The 21,347-nt window shown below is 42.8% G+C and overlaps 1 long non-coding RNA gene across 1 annotated transcript in view; it reads right to left on the reverse strand.

Annotated features, from left to right (window-relative positions):
• Window positions 1-865: 865 nt before the first annotated feature.
• LOC123517787 overlaps window positions 866-21,347 on the reverse strand; it is a 217,269-nt gene continuing 196,787 nt past the window's right edge. The window contains exon 4 of the long non-coding RNA XR_006678590.1: window positions 866-959. This is a non-coding gene — a long non-coding RNA (uncharacterized LOC123517787). The remainder of the gene's footprint in view (window positions 960-21,347) is intronic.

A 21,347-nucleotide genomic window follows, 5' to 3' on the forward strand; every position in this document is an offset into this window, starting at 1 on the left:
CATACTGTTTACATGCCCGCTGTCCACTGGGAACGGAACTTGCGGCTACAGGAGAGGTGATGACAAGCAGTACAACACACGCTGCTATGTATGTAAGCTAGCTCTAAATGTGTGTTTGAATGATAAGACACGTAGCACACACACACAGCACGCACACACACACACACACACACACACACACACACACACACACACACACACACACACACACACACACACACACACACACACACACACACACACACACACACACACACACACACATACACACACACAGACAAGGTGGTTATGTGTGAAAAGCTCCTTTCTCAGTTTATAGATTGGTAGGTGTGCAAACCTTACTGCAGGAATGATAATAATAATAATGATAACAATAGTAATAATAATAATAATAAAGATAATAATGATAATAATAATAATAATAATAATAATAATAATAATAATAATATAATGATAATAATAAATAATCAATCAATAATAATAATAATAATAATAATAATAATAATGAAGATGATGATGAATGATGATGATGATGATGATGATGATTAAGATGATGATGATGATGATAATAATGATAATAATAATAATTATTATTATTACAATAGTAACAATAATAACAACAACAAGAACAACAACAACAACAACAACAACAACAACAACAACAACGAAATAAGTAACAAAAAGAAAATAATAATTAGGTGTTTCAAGACGGAACATTACAAGAGAGAGAGAGAGAGAGAGAGAGAGAGAGAGAGAGAGAGAGAGAGAGAGAGAGAGAAACGCACATCAAACCACACAAAACAGAAGCAATAAAGAGAAACACACCAAAGATTAGGAGCGGAATTGATTTGCACTCACGCTCTCATGTCCCCCTCCTCCTTGACTCGTCTCGTTTGTTCCCCAGGAGTGTTGCTGAGTCCGTGGGTCCTCGAGGTCGTCCTTCACGTTGTCCTTCACACCTATTAGGAGAGTGGGAGATGTATTAATTAACTCTTTCAGTACTGGGACGTGGGACGCATTTCCACCTTGAGTTATGGGCATGACGATTTTATTGAAGAAGATTAATGGCCACCGTCTTCACTATTTTAATCCCCACATGAGTTTCTGAAGCATAAAATCAGCAAATAGTAAGCAGAGTCAATATGGAAATGTGTCACTATACTGAAGAGATTAATGCAAGACTCACTGACTCTTCCATACAAGAATCTGAATGGAAACAAATCAATATATAATGCGATAATGTGATTTTTATGTTTTTGTCAAGTGATCTTTTTTCTTTTCCTGACTGAAAATGAAGTTACGAAATGATTGAGTTATGAAGTAATAAAAGATGCATTCGTGGGGAAAAAAAAAAATCACTTTCTTCGAGACTGAGAATACAGTGAAGCATGGTTATCTAAATTTGTAAAGCCAGGTTGTGAGTGAGTTGTAGCTGTAGTAAGACAAATCATAATGTAGATACAACGTACACAAAAAACTTAACTGGTAAATAGAAGTAAATAACCAAAGCCAATTTCTATTACGAGCAGATTATAACGAATGAAACCACGGAATCTGCACTCAAAGCATCAATTTTAGGTACAACGAAGCCTCAAGACACACACACACACACACACACACACACACACACACACAGGAATCCTCATCCCACAACAAAGCGAATCTAATCCTTCTACACATCACCACGACAACTCAGAAACCTTGACTTCACCACCACATCACATAATTTCCATCACGCTTTCAAACACCCCATCCCAACCACGTAGCATCACCAGTGCCCGTCACCAACACACAATCGCAGGTAAACAATACAAAAAGAGCGTCCACCCTCCCTCCGGCAAGCCTTCAGATTCCACCCACGCCCCGCCGCGCCTCCCCTCCGTCATCTGAAGGCACATTTAACACCTCGCAGGACGCCACACGCCGCTAGGGTCGCTATGAGTCGCGGGACAATGGGTGTCAGAGGTGTGCCTGCCATTTAACCACATCCCCTTTACGACTGCGGCAAGGGAGGCGGAGGAGGAAGAGGAGGAGGAGGAGAAGGAGGAGTAGGACGAGGGGGAAGCAGAAGGTGAGAGGGCTGATTCAGGTGCAATATGTAGACCGCCTGACACAACCACCACCACCACCACCACTGCCACTGCCGCCACCGCCACACCTGATGCCTCCTCCCTCCCACCTCCACCTCCATCTCCTGCCTCCCCTCCTGCCTCACCCACACACCATAATTCTACGTTCGTTTGTACGCCCACTAATTGCCCCTTTGTAATTGTGGTCGACTAGTGGCTGTGGTTATCGGGATGCGGGTGGTGGTGTTTTGATGGTTGTGATGGTGGTGGTGGTGGTGGTGGTGATTCATGGAGCGTATAATGGTAGTGGTTATGGATGGTGTGGCACTTGTGGTGATGGTGAGTGAATGGTGATAATGATGTACGAGTGAGTGATGTCAATGATTTTTTTTTTTTTTGTGGATGATTTCAACCCTTTTTTTTTCTTTTTTGCGCCAATTGACAAAGACAACAGGACTGGATGAGGGTAATTAAATCTCGTTGGTCTTCCTGTTGGTCTCCCTTCAGAGTGTACGGAACCTATTCCCGCTAACACTGATAACAACCAAATTAGATTCTCACTCGCAGAAACCTCATTATTTTAACCATCCACGGACAGAGAGAGAGAGAGAGAGAGAGAGAGAGAGAGAGAGAGAGAGAGAGAGAGAGAGAGATACTGAAAATCTCATCTACTACTTTCCCCGCGAGCAGAAAAAAATAACCACATGGAAATTTAGTTCAGGAATATATCACGTTCCGACACTCAAATTCGGTGATGATAATAATTCTGCTCATTAGTGTCTATGACAACACTTAAATTTCCACCTCCCGGCCCCCACTCTCTCTCTCTCTCTCTCTCTCTTTTCAGTCTGGATTGTCTCGGGGGAACTGAAAGAAAGCGATGCAATGGAACAAAAAAGGCGCAAGGAAGAAAAAAAAATTGGTCTCGGTCTCGCCCGTGATTCTGCCTCAGGTCATTATTAAGGCGACAGGTCTGCCTCACTTCACTTAAAGGTAACCTTCCCTCAACCTCAACTCCCAAGGTTACCAAAAGCAGGTCAGACCGAAGCCTCCATTAATATCTGATGACCTGACCTCACCTGTTTCTACCTTGGTAATAGTTTTATGAATTGAGGGAGAGGAATTCACAGCTATCCTCCCTCCCTTTCCTCTCCTTTACCGGCCGTTTCTCTCTTTCTCTCTCCTCTTCTTCCTCCTCTTTCTCCTTCTCTCCTCCAAAACATGACAGGCTTGTGTTACTATTCTTTAACGCTGCACATCGACCCATTGGAAAAAAAGAGAAAGAGAGAGAGAGAGAGAGAGAGAGAGAGAGAGAGAGAGAGAGAGAGAGAGAGAGAGAGAGAGAGAGAGAGAGAACAGTCAACCTGTAATTAAATACGTATCGATTCGGAACTTAAAAGGGTAAAACACGGATGTTGCAGGGCGCACTGTGCTAAAATGCTAAACTTCCTTCTTTAATTCAAGCATTTTATTTATTCTGCCACATCTCCAACAGCCAGCCAGCCAGCCAACCCTTCCGCTTCTCGTCTCGCCTTCCTCCAGTGCAGTGCCTCCGCTCCAGTGTGGGATTGGCGGGGTAATCTTGAGGAAACACTAGGTGCTGTAATACACAAGGGTGAGACGGCGCGAGACACACACACACACACAAGACAAGGAAGGCAGGAGTCTGTCTAGAAAACATTGGTAAGAGAATGAAACGGAACCAAGCACACAGCAGAAAGAAAGAAAACCATTACCACCATTACCATCACCGCCATCACCATTACCACCACCATCACCACCACCACCACCACTACCACTGCGCCGCCACCGGGACAAAGAGAGGGAGAAGTTACGTAAGGTTAGACAGACGAACGCAAGGAAGGAAGGAAGAAAAAAGGAAGGAAGGAAGGAGGTTAGTGGACATCGGGATCACGCGGTGGTGACGGAAGGACAGACTAAGGCGACGCACCACTTGAAAAATAATGGAAGTAAAAAAGAAAAGAGAGAGAAGAGAGAAGAGAGAGAGAGAGAGAGAGAGAAGAGAGAGAGAGAGAGAGAGAGAGAGAGAGAGAGAGAGAGAGAGAGAGAGAGAGAGAGAGAGAGAGAGAGAGAGAGAGAGAGAGAGAGAGAGAGAGAGAGAGAGAGAGAGAGAGAGAGAGAGAGAGAGAGAGAGAGAGAGAGAGAGAGGCACAGGACACGACTATGTATAATGCATGACTAGGGTGTGGCAGGTGCGTTCAGGAGGAGGAGGAGGAGGAGGAGGAGGAGGAGGAGGAGGAGGAGGAGGAGGAGGAGGAGGAGGAGGAGGAAGAGGAGGAGGAGGAGGAGGAGGAGGAAGAGGAGGAGGAGGAAGAGGAGGGCCATGAAGGCGACGGAGATGAAGACAGGGACCACGAACAGGACAAAGACGAGAACAAGGACAAGAACCACTAAATGAACCAGTTTACGACCACCACCACCACCAACACAACCACCACCACCACCACCTCCACCACCTCCACTTATCTACCATGAGGTTACCCATGCACACTATTCCATCCACCCACAACCACACAACTGCTAAATCCACACGCTTCTCCATCACTCCACATCTTTTTAACAATCCACACCACACTAACAAGATACCTCCACTTAACGCGCGCACACACACACACACACACACACACACACACACACACACACACATTCAATCCACCACTCCACCAACGCCCATCCACCCACCGCACCACACCGCCGCGTCGCCCCTCATACCGCTAGCATGAAAACAGGTGGGTGTCGGAAAAGGTGAGGGCAAGAGTCCCCCCTCTTCGCCCCTTACCCCCATCAAGTCTCCCCCCCTCTCACCCGTTTCCCCGACATGTTCCACTGCGGCTAAAGGGAATCACCACTTCCAGGCCCCACAAGCAACACAGATCAGGTAGGATGTGCACCTCTCAGGTAAACAGACAGGTATGCAGGGTGAAGGCGTGGCAGGGCAGGCTCACAGGTATTCTCACAGGTATATAAGCAGGCCAGGTGAGTTACGGGCAGGTGTAATTAGACAGGTTTTGTACAGAGTGATTATCGCTTGTATTATGAGCAGCCGGCCATTAGATGAGGTGTTAATGATGGCGGGGTGCAGGAGACTCATATATTTTTTTTTCTTTTAACTTTTTTTCTTTCCTTTCCTTTTTTTTTTTTTTTTTTGCTAATGAATGTTTGAGTTCGTTCGTCGTTTGGTGCGGTGTTTCATTAAATGTTTCTCACAGTTTTCTTTGGTGTTCCTCCTCTTCCGTTCATGTATTATGTGTGGGTTATGTACCTTCTTACTACCACGGTCTAGTGTTCTTTTTTTTTTCTCTCTCTCTTTCTCGCGGCGGGGGGAAAAAATAGCGTCCACAATTTTCCGTGTACTGCATTATGCTCTTCGCTCCGTGCTCCTCCTTAACCGTGCACCAATGTTTTGTTGTTTCCCTCCAGACTTCCCATTCCAGTGTCTGTTATTTGGGATACGTTTTTTTAAATAATAATTTAGACACTTCCGGTACCCTTCTGCGCTCCGTCTCGGTGTCCCTTCTTCCCTGCGACCCTCTCCCTCTTCTCCCTCTCCCTCTCCTCCCTCCCTCGCCTACTCGCTGCGCCTCGGAATTGCTAGCGGCCGGGCGCGTGTAAGCTCAGGGCGTTCCAATATTAATTATCCGTGCAGGCACGTTTGTGCTAAATGCGGGAGAGGATAATTCGCCTGCCTTTTGTCTGGTCGTCTCGCTCGAGTATGTTTATGGTTATGATTAAATGGGGACGTGTTGGATTACAGCACACCTTGGTCTCTCTCTCTCTGTGTATGTGTGTGTGTGTGTGTGTGTGTGTGTGTGTGTGTGTGTGTGTGTGTGTGTGTGTGTGTGTGTGTGTTTGTGTGTAGGTGTGTAGGTGTGTATGTTTGTAACTAATTCCTATCAACCGACTAATTACTAATTACTATATATATCTAATTACATCTACCTGTCTTAGTTTACATCTGTCTAAAGCCTCAGGTATCACCTTTCGTCCTCCCTTCCCGCCGCCATGCCTCGCCGCCCCTTCCCCCTCGCCTCACCGCGCCGTGGACGTAACAATAACAAAAACGTATAATATTTGGAGGACGGGCGCGGCGCTCGCCGTGACGCGGGCCCCCGTAAATAACAGAAGCTAGCGTTACCAATTATTACTATGGGATTAAAGGATCTGCCAGTGTCAACATCAGTCATATGCAACACTGGCTGGCGGGGGCAGGAGGGCCACCCTCTGAAATCCCTGCCTATAAATACAAATATATGTAATAAAAAATAACTTTACATTTCTCCATTGCTCGAAATTTGGCCAATTCTTCTTTTTTACATTTGTTGTGCTACTTTACGAGATGTGCGCGTATGTGGATACGCATATATGTCCACACACGCACACACACACACACACACACACACACACACACACACACACACACACACACACACACACATACATATATATATATATATATATATATATATATATATATATATATATATATATATATATATATATATATATATATATATATATATATATATATATATATATATATATATATATATATATATATATATATATATATATATATATATATATATATATATATATATATATATATATATATATATATATATATATATATATATATATATATATATATATATATATATATATATATATATATATATATATATATATATATATATATATATATATATATATATATATATATATATATATATATATATATATATATATATATATATATATATATGGGTGGGATTAAGTGTGGTGGTTTGTGTGGCTTTGGCGCGGGTGTTGTTTTGAGGCGGTGGTGATGGGTTACTTACACGGATGGAAAACGATGGGTTAAGGATTAAACCTGATAAATTTATACCAACAATATTTTACATGAAAGAATATTATAGTGGAATCACGGCACGCATATCATCATCATCATCATCATCATCATCATCATTATTATTAGGCGGCATTAGCGAAAAGCGGGAAATGTTTTGAGATGAGGAATAATTTGAAGTAATGAAAGCCGGATGGAATGACAAGGAAGTGACCACACAGAGGTGCGCGGTATAAATCATTAGGGCAGATGTGCACCTCTCCCCTCTCGGCTAATCCATTTTCTTTCGCGGGTGTCGGATGATGTATGTGTCAGACGCGACGTGAGCAGGGCGCCGGCACGCCCTCACACCTGGGCCTCATTACCTGCACGGCCCAGGTGAGGCAGAGGGGGGTAGGGGGAGGGAAAGCCCACACCACGCCACACTACACCACCCAACGCCACCAAGAGAAAACGTAAGGCACAAAATATATAAATTCATTTCCAAAAACAGGCTCTAACTCTCCTTTGTTTACCGTCCATTTTCATAATTTGATATCTGTATATTTCACCCTTTCAATTTCCTTTATGAGACATGATCTGGTGTGCATGTTTATCTAACACAAATTGCCGGGCTTTGCTGCACAACGCAAATACCCGCTGTTACCTGCTGTCCGATGCGAGTTACACCGCGACAAACCTTTCACCCGCTGCAGAACGGGACGAGGAGGAGGAGGAGGAGGAAGGAAGGGGAGAAGGAAAACAAGAAGGACAAGGATATCAAGGACGAATGCAACGAAGAAGACGACGATGAAGGCGAGGAGGAAGGGGAGGAGAAAACGAGGAGGAAGACGAGGACAAGGTGTTTAATAAGTAATACGTATATTTGTATGTATCTCCCTTGGTACATAAGACGAAGACGAGGAGAGGAGGAGGAGGAGGAGGAGGAGGAGGAGGAGGAGGAGGAGGAGGAGGAGGAGGAGGAGGAGGAGGAGGAGGATAAGAAGATGGGGAACTGTGCGTGCACTAAGAAGAGAAGAGGGTCATTGTAGCTTGAAAGAGAGAAAGAAGAAGAATGTAAGGACAGTTACAAGGCAGGGAAGAGGAAGAAGATGAGAAGAATGCAGCAATGTATGTGAAAGGCGCGGGTTCCTGCGGCGTAGCAAGTAACACCAGCGCTAAGACGTCCGCCACGCCCTCTGGCAGCACCGTGACATTCTGCTGCTCCTACTCCTTCACCGCCACCAGCGCTAAGGTAACAAGGAACAGTCCAGCCTTGGTCCCCTTCCATTCTTCCTTGAACCACTGATCATAGGAAATATTTGTACTGAGACTGACGCTGAGCTTGAATAAACACACAAATACACACACACACACACACACACACACACACACACACACACACACACACACACACACACACACACACACATGGTCGAACGCACTCATTCACACGGCAAAAGTAAAGATGATAAAAACAAGTAGTAGTTTCGAGGCCACATCGTACCTACAGGCGCGCCCCAGCAAGGCGAGCCCGGTCCGGTCCTGCCTGTCACACCTCGTCCTCCACATACTCATACTCTTCTTCGTTTTGTTCTCCCCGCCATCAGCAGGCGGGCACTCCCAGGTAACACTTACTAGGTATCATGCTGCAGGTACGTACCTCGCCACACTCCATTACCTGGGTCACGCTCGTAGCTCAGACGAGACTTAATCACCGTTGGGGCGACGAAGGAGCACTTGAAGGTGTTACGATAATTGTCCCTCGTCGCTGGCACACGAACACGAACACACACACACACACACACACACACACACACACACACACAAGGGAGCGCCCCACACGGAAGGCAGTGTACGTACTCATATGGTAAAACTTTTGTTAAGGTTATCATTGAAAAACAAGAGCATGCCTTTCACAATCAGCCGTCAGTCAATACAAAGAGGAAAAAAGGAACACAAGAAATCAGTTTCGAGAAAACAAATGAGCAAACGAGTCAACAACAACAGTAACAAAAACAAAACTAAGATAGAAAAAATGAGTAACAAAGAAACAAAAGAAGAAAGAAACATATCTACAGCTACAAAGAGAACAAACACACAAGGAGACAAAGAAAGCAGAACCTTACACACATGCGCGTGGGATCGTGCGCACTCACGCACGCACGTACACACGCACGAACGAACACACACACACACACACACATATACACACACACACACACACACACACACACACACACACACACACACACACACACACACACCGCGTAGTGTAGTGGTTAGCACGCTCGACTCACACTCAAGAGGGTCCGGGTTCGAATCCCGGAGGCGGCGAGGGAAATGGGCAAGCCTCTTAATGTGTGGCCCCTGTTCACCTAGCAGTAAATAGGTACGGGATGTAACTCGAGTGGTTGTGGCCTCGCTTTCCCGGTGTGTGGTGTGTGGTCTCAGTCCTACCCGAAGATCAGTCTATGAGCTCTGAGCTCGCTCCGTAATGGGGAAGACTGGCTGGGTGACCAGCAGACGACCGAGGTGAATTACACACACACACACACACACACACACACACACACACACACACACACACACATATTACGGAAAAAAAAGGTTTTGATATGAAAATTCAGAAATAAAGTGCGATGAAGCGAAGTAAACGAAAAGATACATACATGTGTGTGTGTGTGTGTGTGTGTGTGATCGGCTGCTGGGTGGGTGGGTGTGTGTCTGCGTGACACACACAAACACAAACACACACACACGCACACACACACACACACACACACACACACACACACACACACACACACACACACACACAGAGAGAGAGAGAGAGAGAGAGAGAGAGAGAGAGAGAGAGAGAGAGAGAGAGAGAGAGAGAGAGAGAGAGAGAGAGAGAGAGAGAGAGCAGGGAGGAGGAGAACAATATGTTATGAGGGAGACACGGATGTTCCAATAATCAATATTCCAAGACTCCTGATGGAAAACTCAAAGTACTGAGACACCCACCCACTCTCCCTCCCTCTCCCCGTCCCTCCCTCTCCCTCTCACATGCCTCTCCCACACTCCTCCCACTGTCCTTCATCTGAGACACCCCCTTTACCGCATGCATTTCCTTACTCTCTCTCTCTCTCTCTCTCTCTCTCTCTCTCTCTCTCTCTCTCTCTGTTTTACTCCCATTCGTTCACCCTCCCTCCACATATCCACATAAATTCAACCACTTCCACTCCTCTTCCTCTTCCTCCTCCTCCTCTTCCTCTTCCTCCTCTTCCTCTTCCGTTTCTCACACACCTTCTCTTTTTACCACATCACTCGCACCCCTAAAGCCTAACCCTTCACCTACAACCGTCCTCCCCTCACCTTTGCTCTATTTCCCCTCAGGTGCATCCCCTTTACATCACCCCCTACCACCTACACCCTCCACCACCACTCCCCTCACGCTACCCTCACACTCACACCCTTCCTGCACTCTATAAACACCTTTCACTCCTTTTTGTCTCTCTGGTTTTGCTCTTCTAGTCCTTCTCCTCCTCGTTCTTCTCTCTCTCTCTCTCTTCTGGATATTCTCGTAGGGTTTTTCTAGCCAACCAAACCACTGGCCTTGAGAAATGAAGGAAAAATACATGGGTTTACCACATATGACAGACGGGAAGGTGGAGGAGGAAGGTCAAAATGTTGGTGGAGGTGGGTGGATGTTACACGGAACGCTGGAAGGTAGGTGGTGAGTTTAAATAGTGGATAAAGTTGAAGGTTAAGGTATTTTAGGAAGGTATGTTAGGATGCGGAGGTGGAGGGATGGTTGGTTAGTGATGGCTGTGGACGGTATAGGAATGAGTTACAGTGTGTGAAGTGGTGAAAAAAATGTGAGATGAATATGAATGAAAGGCAAACGTGATGTAAATGTGGACAATAGATTCATGAGAAAGAAAAGGAAATGAATGAAAGGTGGGATGAATATTACGAGAGAAAGAGAGGAAGAGAAACAGAGAGAGAGAGAGAGAGAGAGAGTGAGAGAAAGAGAGAAGATAAGACGACAAAGTGGATGGAGGTGCTATTAATAATCCACACAGACCAACTCGTGCATATAATCACCTGAGCTTCACGCGATCCATCCACCTCTTAGTCAGTCCACACACCTGACAACTAATCCCTCCACTCCTTCGTCTTCCTCCACCCCTCCACCCCCACCAACCCTCCACCCCTCCACCCCTCCATCCCTCCACCTTTCCCTTCCCGTCAGTGACCAATCTGTCTGGATAATCCTCCCCTTCTCTAATCTTAACAGCTTAGTGACTCCCCTTTATTCTTTTCCTCTCCCTCCTCCTCCTCCTCCTCCTACTCCTCCTACTCCTCCTAACATGAAAGAGAACGGGAGTGCAATACAGAGTGGAGGAGGAGGAGGAGTAGGAGGAGGAGGAGGAGGAGGAGGAGGAGGAGGAGGAGGAGGAGGAGGAGGAGGAGGAAGAGGAGGAGAGGGAAGGGAGAACAGGAGAGTTGTCAGGTACATGATTCAGGTGAGGCAAAGACAGGTGGGACGAGGCCAGGTTGAGGGGAAGAGACAAGTGACGATGATGGTGGCAGTGGTGGTGGTGGTGGTGGTGGTGGTGATGGTGGTGGTGGTGGTGGTGGTGGTGGTGGTGGTGGTGGTGGTGGTGGTGGTGGTGGTGATGGTGGTGGTGGTGGTTAATCATAATGATGGTGAAGTATTGGTGTTATCATTATTATTATTGTTTGCTGATTTTTATTATTATTATTATTATTATTATTATTATTATTATTATTATTATTATCATTATTATTATTATCATTATTATTATCATTATTGTTGTTAGTATCACTATTATTACCATTATATTATGATACCAATGCTAGTTCACCACGGTCCCTCCTGGTCACCCCGCCAGTCTTCCCCATTACAGAGGGAGCTCAGAGCTCATAGACTGATCTTCGGGTAGGACTGAGACCACAACACACTCCACACACCGGGAAAGCGAGGCCACAACCACTCGAGTTACTTCCCGTACCTATTTACTGCTAGGTGAACAGGGGCTACACATTAAGAGGTTTGCCCATTTGCCTCGCCGCCTCCGGGACTCGAACCCGGACCCTCTCGAGTGTGAGTCGAGCGTGCTAACCACTGCAGTGACTAATAAAGAACAACAACAACAATAATAATGACAATAATAATAACAATAATAATAATAATAATAATAATAATAATAATAATAATAATAATAATAATAATAATAATAACAATAATAATAATAATAATAATAATAATAATAATAATAATAATAATAATAATAATAATAATAATAATAATAATAAAGATTAATAAAATAAAAATAATAATAATAATAATAATAATAATAATAATAATAATAATAATAATAATAATAATAATAATAATAAGAATAACAATAATAATAACAACACTGCATGAAAGAAAGATACATAAAAAAAAAAAGAATCAATCAGTCAATAAACGGAAATTAAATTCTTCTTTTCTGTCTCGCGGGAGTAGAAGTTATGACGGTAGAGACTGGAAACCCACCACCACCACCACCACCACCACCACCACCACCACCACCACCACCACCACCACCACCACCACCACCACCATCACCACCCCCACCACCACCACAACAACAACAAAAACAACAACGACAACACAGCAAATATAATAACAAGAAAGACAAGAAAAGCAGTAGTAGCAGCAGTAACATCATCAACAAACAACAAACAACAACAACAAACAACAACAACAACAACAACAACAACAACAACAACACCACCACCACCACCACTACCGTCACTAACAAGAATAACAGCAACGAAACATCACAATCTGTTGAGCACTAGTCTTTCCATCGTCCTGAATTGAGAAACAAGCTTGCATGCACTTCAGCACCAGCACCCACACACCAACACACTCCATTAATACCGGGAAGCCAGCGTCCTACATAACTGTATCTTAACACATTTACATCCCGCCGCTTTCATTCAGAGTCGGAGGGGCTGGGACGGCAAGGCGGGAGTGTGAGGAGTGTATGGCCAGTATTCTAAAACGCTTGGTGTCTCATCATTACTACTACTTTCCAAACATACTCGTGTTTTTAAGAGCATTTTCTAAGGTTCTGGTGATAGATTGGCAAGATTTCTAGTTTAGTAAAAGGAGAAACTGTCTTAAAACTCGGCTAGTTGTCCCTGTGGCCTTGAAAAACTGTCGTAGTGAGAGGGGAAGGCGTTTCTGAATTTGGGCGTAAGTGTGAGTGTCCGGCGAGCCAGCGAGTGTTGTGACCGGTAACCAAGCCTCAGGTGGGTGGGGGGTCCATTTTACTAATTAATCTACCAATGGTCAGTCTGTGCTTCACCGCAGGGTAATTTCTTTTTTTATTTCCATTTTTCATCGCATTCCATTTTGTGATTGTTTTTGTTGCTTTCAAATACCTTCTTGTTTTCAGGTTTTAGTTTTATTGTGTAATTCTTTATCTGTACCACATTTCATAGCCGGTATATCTTTGCTGTAAGTCTTTCACAAATACTTCACTTTTTAAATCTCTTGCTTCCCTCCCTGTCCAAGAACATTCATGTGAGGCTTGTTCGCTTTTCAAAATTTCCGTCGCTGTTACATTCTCTAATTCCACTTTTATTCAATGCTTTCAGTCGCTTACTAATACGTGTTTTATCATTCACACGACTACCTGTGTGTGACTTTTGAACCATAATCTCAAGGACGCACTAGATGCAACGTTGTGATTTCCCGGAAACTCAAGAACATTTCCCTTCTTTCTGTTTCCTGTACCTTCAAACCTAGACTCCACATTCAATAAACAACCTGACTGTCTCTGTACCGGAGTAAAGTATCACAGAATAGTCGAAAATTTGTACGCTTTCCTTCTCTTTTTGTCGCCATTGTATATTGCTTGGTCGAGTTTCTGTTCCTTTTGGCTCAATAAGGTAAAGAACGTAATTGCCTGACTGTTCATGACTTTCTCTGAATTACTGCACTGACACACGCATTGGCTTTCCTTGTTGCCGCTCCATCTCCCTGCCTGTTCATGTCAATGGTGATTTTGATGCTGAGATTTTTATTTATTTATTTTTTCGGGTACAATCATATTCTTACTTTACAATATCGGCAGAACTTGTCATTATCATCATCATCATCATCATCATCATCATCATCAGCCTGTATGATTTCCCTGAATAAATAAAGCTTGTTCTATTCTTCGTTATTCCTTTTTGTCGTCTACCTGTCTATTCCAGGTTACCTAAAGAAAAATGACTTATAATTCGTGAAAATGTGGCGTAAAGTGAAGTAATGAACGTATCCTGATGTCGTGAATTTGTTCTGTTCACTTGTTGTATCCATGTCAAGTCCGTTTCTCTAATATTCCTGCAATGTATATTTTCGGAAACTCTTGTTGATAAACCTTGCATCACTCCTGAGATTGTCCTTCACTTCCTCGCTCACTCGTGTTGGTGTGCAATGTGCAATGCTGGTGACTCGTCCAACAGCAACAGCTTCACTTTCTTCCCCATTGCTAATCCTTGTGATGGTGAAGAGGAAACACCACGTGAACCAACGCTGTATTTATTTTGACAGACCACGGTAGTTGAGCCATCACAAATTGACTGACTGCCTGAAAGTTTGGCGCCGCAACAGAAAGGTCAGGTAAAGAAGTGAAGAGGTTCTGCTTCATCTTTGCTTTTCTCATCGCCAAATTCCACTCGTCTTCATAATGCATGTCTTACCTGTGTATATTGATTCACCTTCAACTTTGATACAACCAGAGCCACGCTTCCATGAACGCCCCACACACATCACACGCCACATCAATAACACAAGTGACACAACACATGCATGAACGCCTTGCTCTGTGTGTGTGTGTGTGTGTGTGTGCATGAAATCAGACACTCACTAACACATCACTTTCGGTAACACATGTAACACTGCCAACAGTAATGATGATTTTGGTGGTGGTGGTGGTCGTTGTCGTGGTGGCAGTGGCGGTGGTGGTGGTAATAACTCGCCAGATGGTGACGCCACGACGATGACGAATGTCCTTACTTAGTAAAACGTAACAAGAGCAAAATTCACGGTAAAAACAGTGAGCTAGCGATGAAGACCCCGACAGATAAGAACAGATGCAAAAACCTCCCACTTACACACCAGACAGGTCACCTCCTCTCCCAGGCAGACCCATGAGACATCCCTGCCCTTCCTCTCCCAGCTCATGCTCCCACTCTCTCCCTCTCCCATACCCTGGCACACCCCATCCTCTTCCTCTCCCGTTCCCTGTGGCATCTATCCTTCCCTCACCTATTTTTGTGGCACTCTCCTTTTTCTGTTCCTCTACGACAACTTCTTTCCCTCCCTCACCTATCCCTTCTATTCTTTCCTTACCTAACCAAGCGCCAGTGTCATCCCCATCCCCTCTCTCGCCAGTGCCTTACCTGTCCCTCTCTCTCAAGCCTTCCCTGGGACATTCACCCCCTCTTCCACTCAAAGCCTCCCTCTCTCCCTCATGCATCTCCCATTGCACACTGTCTTGCTCCCACTCTCCCTCCCATGTGGTAAATTTCGTCTCTCATTCCCTCATACATTCCCCTCACTCTCTCTCTCTCTCTCTCTCTCTCTCTCTCTCTGCCTGCCTGCGCCCACCCGTGAGTGCCCCGCGGCTTCCCAGGTGGGTCTCACTAATTCACTAGGCCCTCATTTCTCCCCCTCGGGCTTCATACATCCCCTCCCTTCCCTTCCACCTTCCCCCTTCCCTCCAGGCCCCACCACCACTCATTGCCAAGTTATTAGTCGGTCCAGAGCTCCAGTTCAGGGCCCCGCAGCAGTCATCTTTGTGGAATTATGAATACAGACTTGCCCTCCGCGTGCCTCGCCTTCCGCCAACCCCCTCCCCGCCACGGCTCGCCATTAGAAGATGCTGGTAAGGGTGGTAAGGGTGGTGGTGAGGCTGTGATTGGCTACTTGACCGCCAATCACGTTCTATAAGTGGCCTTTCAGCTCCTTCAGTCAACACAACGCGGCTACTTATACACGGAAGAGCGTTGAGAGAAAGGGAGAGCAAGAGAGAGAGAGAGAGAGAGAGAGAGAGAGAGAGAGAGAGAGAGAGAGAGAGAGAGAGAGAGAGAGAGAGAGAGAGAGAGAGAGAGAGAGAGAGAGAGAGAGAGAGAGAGAGAGAGAGAGAGAGAGAGAGAGAGAGAGAGAGAGAGATATTGTAATTAGTAGTTCTGTGTATGTAAAGTCGATATTAGTTCTTATGACAGGAAAGATCACATTGATTACATATTCCAGAAATTTTCCTATGTTTTATCCTTCAAGTTTTGTATTTTTGGCGTCTTAGAGAGCAAGAACAAATGATAATAAAAAAAAAAGGCAACAGTAATTACAATAAGAACAACAAAACATTAACAACAACATAATAAAAAAACGAAAACAATAACAATATGAACAATAACAACATCAACAACAACAACAACAACAACAACAACAATAAACAATAACAAACACAACAAACAAATAGAAATGAAACTACAACAACAGCAGCAACAGCAACAAAAACAATAAGGATAAACAATAACAACAGGAATAACAAAAAAAAAAAAAAAAAATAGAACCACAATAACAACAACAACAACAACAACAACACAACAATAACAACAACAACAACAATAACAATAACAACAACAAAAGCAACAACAACAACAGCAACAACAACAACAACAACAACAACAATAATAACAACAACAACAAAAGCAGCAACAACAACAACAAAACAATAACAACAACCATAAAAACAACAAAAACAACAAAAACAACAACAACAACAACAACAACAACAACAACAACAACAACAACAACAACAACAACAACAACAACAACAACAACAACAACAACAACAACAACAACAACAACAACAACAACAACAACAACAACAACAACAACAGCAACAACAACAACAACAACAACAACAACAACAACAACAACAACAACAACAACAACAACAACAACAACAACAACAACAACAACAACAACAACAACAACAACAACAACAACAACAACAACAACAACAACAACAACAACAACAACAACAACAACAACAACAACAACAACAACAACAACAACAACAACAACAACAACAACAACAACAACAACAACAACAACAACAACAACAACAACAACAACAACAACAACAACAACAACAACAACAACAACAACAACAACAGCAACAACAACAACAACAACAACAACAACAACAACAACAACAACAACAATAACAACAACAACAACAACAACAACAACAACAACAACAACAACAACAACAACAACAACAACAACAACAACAACAATAACAACAACAACAACAACAACAACAACAACAACAACAACAACAACAACATCAACAACAGCAACAACAACAACAACAACAACAACAACAACAACAACAACAACAACAACAACAACAACAAAAACGAAGACATTAATTATTCGTGTTTCGTATTAATATGATTTTTTTTTTCAACATTTTCTTTTATTTAGTTTGATCAAGAAATCGCGTTCTATTTTCATTTCTTTGTTTATTCTTTTTTTTTTTTGTTATCGAATTCTCGTATACAATTTTTTTTTCCTGCGCCTTTTTTACAAACTTAATTCATTCCCTATTGAATTTTTAATGTTACGCTTTTGGGTCATATTTCCTCTCTCGTTGCTTTTTCTTTTACTTCTTTATTATTTTCTTTCTTTTTATGTTTTTTATTGTCATCACGTTACATTTTACCTTTCTTTTTTTTATCAGTTTCAATTTTTTTTTTCATTTTGTTTGACTTGATTCCTTCTAATCTTTACATTTCAAACATGGACACTCGCCTTTCTTTTCTTTCTTCATTATTTTCCTTTCTTTTCTAATTTCATCACGTTACATTTTACTTTTTTTTTCTTTTATGAGTTTCTATCTTTTTCATTCTTTACATCTTCATTATTTTCCTTTTTTTTTTCATTACGTTACATTTTACCCTTTTTTTTTTTTTAAACAGTTTCTATTTTTCCATTCCATTTTACTTGACCTCTTCCAAACATGGACACTCGCGTTTCTTTTCTTTCTTCACTATTTTTTTTTTTTTTTTGCTTTCATTACTTTATATACATTTACCCTTCTTTTTTTATAATTTTCTATTTTTTCCATTCCGTTTTGCTTGATTTCTTCCAATCTTTACATCCCAAAACAAAACAAAAATCTACACACACACACACACACACTCGTATTTCTTTACTTTCGTCATTATTTTCTTTTTTTTTCTTTTCAATACATTCCATTTTACCTTGTTTTTCGATCAGTTCCATTTTCATTCATTCCTTTTTTCTTGATCTCCTCCAATCTTATTCTTCCAAACACGAATCTAATACCAATACTCGCACTTCATTTTCTTCTTTTCTTTCTTCATTATTTTCTTTTTTTTTTTCTTTCATTCCCTTTTACTTGATCCCTTCCAATCTTTACATTCCAAACTTGAATCTAACACCACCACTCACGTTTCTTTTTGCCTTTTGTCTTTCTCTCTCTCTTTCTTTCTTTCTTTCTTTCCTCTTCTCATTTTCTCTTCCCCTTATACTCTCTCCATTCGTCTAATTACGCCACCTCGACCCTCTTCAATTCCTCCCTTCCACTCTTCTCATCCTCCTCTTCCTTATTCCCCTCTTCTCGCCACTTTACACTCCTTCACCTCCAATTTATTTCCATTTTCTCCTCTTTCTTACTTAACATTCCCATCTTTCTCTTCTTTGTCTTCTCTTTCGCTCTAATGTTCTATTTTCCTCTTCTTTTATTATATTTGTTTGGTTTGCATTTGTTGTCTTTGTAATTTTTCCTTCTTGTACTTGGTTGCAGTCATTAGTTTTGTTTCTATTTAATTTTGCGTCATTATCGTTGCCATCGTCACCATCATCATCATATCTTCATCTATTTCGCGTGATTCTATTCCTTTCCTCTTCCTTTCTTTTTTTTCTTCCTTTTCATCATCTTTTTTCTTCATGTTCTTGTTCTTGTTCTTGTTCTCTTTTTGTTCTTGTTCTTGTTCTTGTTCTCCTCCTCCTCCTCCTCCTCCTCCTCCTCCTCCTCCTCCTCCTCCTCCTCCTCCTCCTCCTCCTCCTCCTCCTTCTCCATATTCTCCCTGTAGTTCGTTGTCATCATCGTTATCAATTCCATCCCTTTTCACTCTCCTGCTCCTCGACTCACCTCCTCTTCCTCTACCCTCCTCCTCCTCCTCCTCCTCCTCCTCCTCCTCCTCCTCCTCATCTTCCTCGTCCTTCATTGGAGAGCCGCAAGAGGAGTCCTCAGGATCTTAATTGAAATCATTATCATGTTTTAAGTTATTAATATCACCAATTTGAATTCCCTTCCCTCCTTCATCCCTTGCCTCGACTCCCTACCATCCTCCCACGCCTGCTTCACCCGTTCTTCACCCCTCGCCTCGCCTCCCTCCTTCACCCCTTCTTCACCCCTCGCCTGCACAGTCTTCCCTCAGCCCTCCCCTCCTTTCATCTTCCTCATCTTCCGTATATTTGAATTATTTTTCTAGTGAGATCTATTCCGTTTGCAGTTTGAGTGATTACGTACTCTCTCTCTCTCTCTCTCTCTCTCTCTTGATTTCCTACTCTTTTCTTTATTATGTTGTCTATTTTTTAATTCTTTTTATGATGCTTTCGTTATCTTATGTCTGTCTGTATGTAGGTCTGTCTGTCTGTCTGCCTGTCTGTCTATCTGTGTGTCTGTCTTTCAATACAAGTCAAGTTACATCCCTTTCACACAGAGTAAGTAAATAGAGCTCTGTTATAATTAAGATGAAGATGAGGGAGATAAGGGGAGGGAAGATAGAAATGAAGTAGATGGTTTGTCTATTTTTTTTTTTCGATTTCTTCTTCATCTTATTCGTCTTCTCTTGTTCTTTTCTAATCAAAACAAAAATCATACATTATTCTTTTATTTTCGTGTTCTCTCTCTCTCTCTCTCTCTCTCTCTCTCTCTCTCTCTAAGAAGTACAGCTACCTTCCTCTCACAAACAGAAACTAAACTCCAGTTAAAATCACGTTCCACCACAAAGTATTGAGCTCCCTCTTAATTACCAGGTGTCTCCCATCCCTCCAGGTGTCATTTACCTTAACCCTCAGTACAGGTGTGTTACAAAGGCATTACAGGTGTTTCAGTGTGTTTCATCTTTGCTGTTATTGGATATATTTTTATGCACGAATGGGTACCGGCCAAGGGCAACAAAAATGATGAAAAAAAGGTCAATTGAAGTCCCAGTCCCTAAACAAGGCAAAAGAAAAGGGACTAATTGGATGGTATAGGAATTTTTTTTTTCTAGTTATAAATTTTGAGTGAAAAAAATATGTGTTCTTTGTGCGTGTACTATTTTTTTTCCCTTACCACTGAATCTTGCAAGTCTCTCTCTCTCTCTCTCTCTCTCTCTCTCTCTCTCTCTCTCTCTCTCTCTCTCTCTCTCTCTCTCTCTCTCTCTCTGTACCATTTTTAATCTTTCAATTCATTCGCATTTCTGAATATTTTTTGTTTTCTTACTCTTCCCCTTTTTATTTTTTCGTTCTTTATGATTTTCTTCTCTTTTCATTTATTTTCTTTTTATTTTTCTTTCCCCTCAGAGTTCATTCACCTTCCTGTATATTTTCCCACGCTTCTTTTTTTTTCCTTCGTTTTTTTCTGGAGGATTTCGTGTCATTCCTCAGTTTCCTTCCGCTGCTCAGCATTGAGAGAGAGAGAGAGAGAGAGAGAGAGAGAGAGAGAGAGAGAGAGAGAGAGAGAGAGAGCGTAGTAGGTTGGTCTCCTGCTGTCTTCCTTTCTTCCTTTGTGTGTGTGTGTGTGTGTGTGTGTGTGTGTGTGTGTGTGTGTGTGTGTGTGTGTGTGTGTGTGTGTGTGTGTGTGTATACATATTTGCTTATATGTCTCTCTCTCTCTCTCTCTCTCTCTCTCTGTGTGTGTGTGTGTGTGTGTGTGTGTGTGTGTGTGTGTGTGTGTGTGTGTGTGTGTGTGTGTGTGTGTGTGTGTGTGTGTACGAGTATATACCAATTTTTTTGCATGTCTCTCTCTCTCTCTCTCTCTCTCTCTCTCTCTCTCTCTCTCTCTCTCTCTCTAAATCATCTCGCACGCCTGGGTTTGCACTAAAAAGAGCAAGTGTGGACCAAGATGACAACAAACAAACTTCCTTCCTCTCATCAATTATTATCATTATTGTCTTCATCATCTTGTTCGTCATTATCGGCGCATCACAAGGAGACAAGATCAAGACCAAGATGGGCCACTGATGAAAGGAAGGAGTGGTGGTGGTGGTGGTGGTGGTGGTGGAGGTGGTGGTGGTGGTGGTGGAAGAGGAGGTGGATGAGTAGGTGGTAAAGGAGAATGAGG

The sequence above is a fragment of the Portunus trituberculatus genome, chromosome 42 (genome assembly GCF_017591435.1).
Source record: "Portunus trituberculatus isolate SZX2019 chromosome 42, ASM1759143v1, whole genome shotgun sequence".
NCBI classification, from domain to species: Eukaryota; Metazoa; Arthropoda; class Malacostraca; order Decapoda; family Portunidae; genus Portunus; species Portunus trituberculatus.